At 33.7% G+C, this 6,329-nt stretch overlaps 1 long non-coding RNA gene across 3 annotated transcripts; it reads left to right on the top strand.

The window, feature by feature from the left end:
• Window positions 1–517: 517 nt before the first annotated feature.
• On the top strand, window positions 518–5,956 carry LOC147511523 (uncharacterized). Of its 3 annotated transcripts, XR_015217010.1 has the most exons (11): window positions 518–728; window positions 795–937; window positions 1,978–2,153; window positions 2,352–2,429; window positions 3,230–3,332; window positions 3,426–3,554; window positions 3,685–3,822; window positions 4,248–4,303; window positions 4,678–4,711; window positions 4,806–4,894; window positions 5,603–5,956. It is a non-coding gene; the product is annotated as an uncharacterized LOC147511523 (long non-coding RNA). The 3 variants fall into 3 exon arrangements; XR_015217008.1 differs by lacking the exon at window positions 518–728 and having other exon boundaries at window positions 3,230–3,297; XR_015217009.1 differs by lacking the exons at window positions 518–728; window positions 795–937; window positions 1,978–2,153 and having other exon boundaries at window positions 2,291–2,429; window positions 3,230–3,297.
• Window positions 5,957–6,329: the final 373 nt, after the last annotated feature.

Below are 6,329 nucleotides of genomic sequence, written 5' to 3'. Positions count from 1 at the left end.
CACTAGCAATGAATACAGAATAATCAAGTCGAAACTTAAACTAATATATGCATAATAATCAATCATCTATGAATAAACATATATACAATGAGTAATACTATGAAATGCAGTAACATGTTCGTTTCTGAAAACTTGGAATAACGTCCTTAAGTAGGTTCTCACATATAATTCAAGATACAAACACTCTGATTTTCCCACTCAAGTTTCGCTACTCCAGTGTGCAGTGGGCACACTTTACCTTACAATCTCAATGACACACAAGAAAGTCGGAGTCGATCAAACACATCTACTACTTACTATTACACTAACCTATTCCTAATTGAGCTAGAGGTCTTTATTACACTACACCAAAATTGGATATTTGTAACGCACACTTTTTTTGATTTGTAACGGTTTTTTAACGTAAGTGACTTGCTACTGTTTTATTGCCGTAAGGAACTATTGTAAAGCGTTACTTTAATTTTCAGTAATAATTGAATTAATTTCTAACGTTTTTACTTAATTTTGTTGTTGCGGCGTTATCGTCGCAAATGTTCTTCAAACTCAAAATAAACCGGGAAAAAGTTAAACCGAAAATTAGAAATTTTGGTACGAGGGAAACCGAAAAGAATTAAACTCAACCGAAAATTTCGGGCTTTTCACAACCCCTCTTAACTAAAATAAAATAGATGAAAATTTCGGGCTTTTAATTTTGGGGTTCACGCTTGTGTCCTCTCACTCTGCCGTAAGTAAGTATCTTGCTTGTGTAGTAGTTCTCATGGTTGAAGATCTTTAACTAATTTCTATAGTTGTAGGTCATGCGAATCTCTGAACAATCGGTCTTGCATGATGCAAGATCTAAATTATTATAGCTATTGGCGACATGAAGATCAATGGAGTTTTGATATGCCTGCTTTGCGGAATTATTTGTCTTGAAGTGCCAAATCTTAAACTTGAGGTATGTTGAAATCGGCTTCGGTTTTTCATTTTATATATTAGCATTTTTCAATAGCGCCGCTTTGTGGGATAGCCACCGGTATGTGACTAGGTGTTTGGTGAGTTTCAAAACTGATTACATGAATTCAAGATTCTCTAAGACTTTTCAACAATTGAAATTGATTAGACGACTATAAAATCTGACTTAACTCATCTTATATAGTCTTTGCCGGTGTAAACAATTGTTACATTAATATTTTTTAAAAAGATATTCTTCCCATTCTTGCTTGATTTGATGTCATGAAGGTTATTGTTCAAAGTATGCTAACCTTCTTGGAAACAACAAAAGGTGTCCTATCTTGAAACCATAACACTTGCAGTTTGTTGTAAGCAAGATTAGCTTGGACTGATTGTAAATTCAAAGAAATTATGCTTGCTTAAGTTATAATACTTCCAACAACGCCTATACATTTGTTAGAATGTTTACTTGCGTAAGTTTCAATGCTTCCTGCTATTAGTTTACTTTCTTAACTATATAGGTGAGAATTTAATGAATCTTCGAAAGGTTACTCCCTTATATGGAAACTATAGTGTATGCTTATTGAGGTTTTGTAACATAGTTTGTGTTTGGTTTTATATCAAATTTACATTATTATTTCGTCTTTATGTTTGTTCATTTGTTCCATTACACAATGCCTGTTTTATCATGATCAATTCACTTCATAATTCCAATTAACTACCTGATGCAATTATAAATGGACACCCCTCCTTGTTCTGAATACTATACCCCTATTTATGGAGCAGATGTGACACCCGATTTCCAAGTATTTATGGAACACCTATCTTGGGAGAGTAATGATAAACTTTATCCACTGGAGTTGATGATATTCTTTGTTGCATGGGTACTTCATGCCACGCCCGAATCTCTCAGACCGATGTCTAAAGTCGACACTTTCGACACTTGTACCGAACCTTTGCAACACAAATTGACATTCTATTTACTTATTTGAAGTAGGGTAATAAAATATACGATGTTTGTCCTGAATGAACTCTATTCTGCAGGTAATGTGATAATTTCTCACGAGCCCATTATACTGGCTATGGGCTCTGAGCCTCTGAACACTCTTAGGCTATGGGCAAGAGATAGAAAAGGTATGGTCTGATGAAAAGCTTCAGAGGAAGCTTCCTGTGAGGAGAAGAGGAGTAAGTTCTCTTGTAGTAACTTGCCTTCAACAGAGGTGAATACATACATCCATTTGTAATCAATTAAGTTTATAGTTTACATCCATTTTTGTTATTTTTCCTACCTTCTAGACTGTTTAGAAGCTTGTGTCGGGTGGAAGGAATTGGGAGAAGCTTTAATTTTGACGAAAGTACGTTGCATAGTACTTGGACTGTTTGGTAGTTGAATTGCTTACTACTATTTGTTCTTTTAGCGTGAGCAACAATACCTACTTGGCCCGTTTGATGGAATCCTTTGCAGTGCTTTAGCGTGTAGGAACTGTTCATCTCAGGTTCGAAACGTTTTTATACTTTTGATTGATAAGTATTTATATGAGATCCTTATTCTTCTTGAAGGATTCTCTTCTTCGTATCAGATCTAAGTTGGCTTCTGAATATGTGTTCTTTTACCAAAGTATCAAATTTATATTAAAATGAGAAATGTAAAAGAAGTACATTAAGCCAAGTATAAGCCTTTGTCTTTAGAGGACCAGAAATCTGAGTTACCTTTGCTAGGATAAGTTTTTTGGTTGCAAGTTTGTAATACATGTTAAGAATGCTCTTTAAAATGGTAGCAATAGTGTAGGCGTGTAGCGTATGTCAGAAACATTGTATGGGTTAGGTTTTGGTCACGAAAACAAAAGGGTGTTATCATTAGATGGGTCCTCTATAAAAATATATACATTTGTTTGTGGCCTATACAGTTATGTGCACCCTACAAACTATTGCTGTGTGTTTAAAACCAGGGGTACTTGGAGATGTCTCAAGTCCGAATGTGAAAAGGCACATTCATATAATAAGTCCATAACCGTTGAGAACTCTAAACCAAAAATTTACTTTAAGTAATCCTCACTGTTCAATCTGTGGAAGTCTTTTAGATGGGCAGGAAAAGAAAGCCATTGTCCTTTAATAAAGATTTTGATCCAGTACTTCAAATCGTCCAATTAAGTTGATGCTTGGTCCAAATATTCACCATTCACCAAGGTGTGGTAGCATTGAATAGTCAACCCATTATGAAAGCATATGAGTACGTATTTCATTGCCTCTTTGTTCATCTGCTGCTGTCTTATCTTTTCTATTTGTGCGTCTGCAGCTCTCAATGGGTTCTCAGTTTTTCACAGCTTGCCTTTGTCCCCATTGTTAGATGGTAGTGATTCCCTTGTATGTGCATTCAGGATTTGGTCATTAGTGCTTCAGTATGTTTTATGTTCCAATTAGACTTCTATTGCTTTCATGGTAATTTTCGTATCTGACATTTATTTCACTTTTGATTTTCCTTTTAACTTCAGTTAACGGGATCTTCTGTTGAGGATTGCATTATGAAGTTCACTCCTGCTGAACTCATAAAGAATTACCGCTGCAACCAGTGTTGGCATAATTCTGCAATAAAATATTGATCAATTATAGGAGGAAATGAGGTAAGTATTAGACGTATAGTATTTCTCTAGTAGTCTAGTTTAGGGAAGTCCTTTCTCAGACACACACATGCGTCCTTAGAATAAAGTAAAATATCATACATTAAATTTTTTGGTCTGTTATGTTTTGCAGACACATATTGAATCACTCAAGTGCTGTACCAAGGAAGATTCATGTGACTGGAGAAATCTCTTTCCTCAAGACGCTATACTGTCGTCAAATAGTTTCTCATGCGCTATTAAACAATTACGCATCACTCGCTGTACAAAGGTATGTATTGTGAGAATCTATACCAACTCTAGGCTAAACCTAGAATCATTTTGTGCATATGCAGGAGATTGGTGTTGAAAATAGATAAGAGTGGGTATCTGCTATGGACATTCTCATTATGGAGTCCAGTTACCATTTATAATCTGTTTGGTTTTCTTCTTATAAACCTTTGTTAGTTCTTATATTGCACCATATATATTTGGTTTTTTCACTTATTAACATTTTTTCACCGTGACACACTTATTAACGTTTAGAAAGTGTAACTATGTAAATTTTTCCATTACTTAATTTCGGATAATTATCGAAATTAATTTGTCAAGGTGAGCTAACACATTGATACCGTTAGAAAAAACAAATCAGAAAAATAAAAGACAGTCCAAAACCAAAGGATGTCGTACTCATCTCTCTCACTTTCTCACTTTCAGAGGGCCAAGATGTGGATACCTCAAACCTAGACTACCTGATCTAAAAAGAATTGAAGGTAAGTTTTTTGTCTTATTCTTCTCCTTCTTCTCCTTCTCTTTTTAGGGTTTGGAAAATTTAGATTTTTTATTTTTGCTTCTTCCTCTTTGGTTTTTTAGTTATTAGTAAAGATATTTCAAATCTTTTCTTTACTTGTTGTCATTATTGGTGTTGGGTTTAATTGGATTTCAAATTTTTGTTTTAGAACGAGGTAGGGCTTTGTCAATGGTACATTTCAACATTTCTGATTGGGTCAATTAATTTTGCTAACGGGTATTTGAACACAAGTGTGTTGGTTATCTCTTAATATTCGCTGAATATTTTAAATTGTTTCATAAAAATTATGTCGTTGTTCAAAAGTTTTAATTTTTACTATTTTTTCACCCTTCGCAGATCTTGTTTCAATCTCTTGGTTTGAGGGGAAAAGGTATGAAAACGGTGGATTTTAGAATTTTGTTGTTAGTTTTAGTGTGTATTCCTAATAGATTTTTCTTGTTGATCTTTGATTAACATGGTTGCAGACTTGACGCGGAAACAGTGATAAAATGATTCTAGATGGATTAGAACGTAGATGGAGAGCAGCAACAGGAGGCCTAGCAGTTAATAAAAGGTAAGGTCTTCGTGTGGTTTTCTTTCGTTTCATATGTCACAAGTGTATGCAGATGCTGGAATATTCATGAGTTTTGTTTTGGAAGATGAGTCCTTACATATGAGTAGTGTGAATGTATGGTGTATATATATTCAAAGTGTCATTTTGGTATATAACACTGATAGAGGTGTAGTGTGAATGTATGGTGTATCTATGGTTGGAACTAATAGAGGTGTATAACAATGATATTTTGGTATATAATTTATAGTGTCATTTTGATTCGAGGATTGGCTATTTGACTTAATTGGCATTGGTCGAGATGGTTAAGTAGCTGGTTCTATGAATCAATATATATTTGAGTAGTTTGGTTTATGACCGAGGTCTGAGGTTTTAATATATGTTATAAAAGTATATTATTTGATTTTCAGGTTATGATAGAATTTATGTCTATGAAATGTTAAAAATACAGAGGAGATTCTGTCGAAATTTTTATGTCTTTCGTCAAGGTGTCTGACAAAGTTATAGGGTTTTGGGGCGGTACATAAACTTTCGTGTCTATACTATGCTTCTATTGCTACTAGTCTGCTACCATACTATCTTTTTTGAATTATATAGTTTGAGTATAAGGAGCTACTACTTAAGAATAAGATATAAGTATATAACTATACATATTTGTTTTCTACTGCCTAACTCTCTTTTATTTATTTCTATTGTTGTATACGATGAAAGGGACTTTTCTGATGATACCATCCCAAAGTCATCCCCCGATGCTTGCAACTATTGAAGGTGGGAGTTCTGTACAAATGACGTGAGAGCTTGAGTTTAAGGACAAGTCCCATTGATTTGGAAAACAATGTGTATTTCATTAAATTAGCGAGTCCTATTTATGAAAAGACGTTTTGGTGATGTTTTTTTTATAAAAGATTATGTGATTGGATGTATTTTTTTGTTTATGTTATGGACGATTATAGAATACCTAATAAGTGGGGGCATCTTTATCCAGGTTTAGTAGTCTCCCAAAAATGGTGGTTTTACCTTTTTTGGGGGGAAATTATTTTTTTTATATATGAAATAGTTTTGTAACGGTAGAAAACTGTAACTAAGCTTTGTAATAAGTAACACTTACGAAGCAACAAAACCGTTACCAAAATGTTACAAATTCTATAAATCAGTAACACAAAAAAGCATTACTAATTCTATAAAACTGTTACTATTGTTAGAAAAGAGTAACGGTAAAAAAACGTTACTAACTCTATAAAACCGTTACTATTGTTAGAAAAGAGTAACACAATTAAGCAAAGAAAACCGTTAGCAAATATTTTTAGTTACGGAAAAAACCGTTACAATAAATAATTTTGTAAACCGTTACAAACATTAATAACGAATTAGAAATGCCAAAACTGTGACGCAAAAAAACCGTTACAAATATTTTTAGTAACGGTTTTTGACCGTTATG

Source organism: Coptis chinensis, chromosome 3 (genome assembly GCF_015680905.1).
Source record: "Coptis chinensis isolate HL-2020 chromosome 3, ASM1568090v1, whole genome shotgun sequence".
Taxonomy (NCBI): domain Eukaryota; kingdom Viridiplantae; phylum Streptophyta; class Magnoliopsida; order Ranunculales; family Ranunculaceae; genus Coptis; species Coptis chinensis.
Note: the sequence above shows the minus strand (reverse complement) of the source record. Positions and strands in the feature narration are given on the sequence as shown.